This window comes from Benincasa hispida, chromosome 2 (genome assembly GCF_009727055.1).
Source record: "Benincasa hispida cultivar B227 chromosome 2, ASM972705v1, whole genome shotgun sequence".
NCBI lineage: Eukaryota > Viridiplantae > Streptophyta > Magnoliopsida > Cucurbitales > Cucurbitaceae > Benincasa > Benincasa hispida.
Window position 1 is genome coordinate 42,005,211 of NC_052350.1, and position 808 is coordinate 42,006,018.

Sequence of the window (808 nt, forward strand, 5' to 3'; positions counted from 1 at the left end):
ACATTCATAATTCAGCTTGGGTTGGGTTAATCCAAATTTTAAAAAATAACCCTTATAGTTTTGGTTGGGTAGTTCGGGTTTTTCAGGTTGTCAGGTCATTTGAACAGTCCTATAAAAAAGAAGGTGCACCTTATTGGTATAAGAATGATGGATCCATAGATTTTGTTATCGATGAACTTTATATAATTTAGTAAAAATAAATATAATGGGTGGGGCTTGAACCTAGGTTGAAGAAGTCTAAAAGACAAATTTACCACTTGGATAACTAATGATTTTGATACTATTTGAAATTTTTAATATATATATTATATAAAGAGCATAAAGTTGAGGGGGGCTCGAGCCCCTCTCCTCCCGGGTCCATACTAAATCTGTCCCTAGATATAGGTAGTAACTTTCAATTCTTTTAAGTCTTTCTTAATCATACTTTTACATCCTCGAGATCCCTCTTTCAGATGTGATCTCGGTTCATTCATGTCCCCCTCCTAAACTCGAATCATTACAACAATTGTCATTATTTCTTATTCTTGTTCTCCTTGTGATGCTCTTCTTCTTTTATGCCTTCTGCACGGATTTGCTTAATTCATGTTATTCGTTCTCTATCTTCTCTTTTTAGCCACCTCTCGTCCCCACCTAATTCTACTGAATACAACAAACCTTAATCATGGAAGGATTAGGTCATACAAAGAAAGAAAAACCAAAGAACAACAAAAGAACCATAAACCTTTCAGTACACAAACTACTTGACTCCTCGAAAACTGTTCCGATTTGGTGAACGGGAAAGTTTTCAAGGCTTTTTGTTGACCAAATG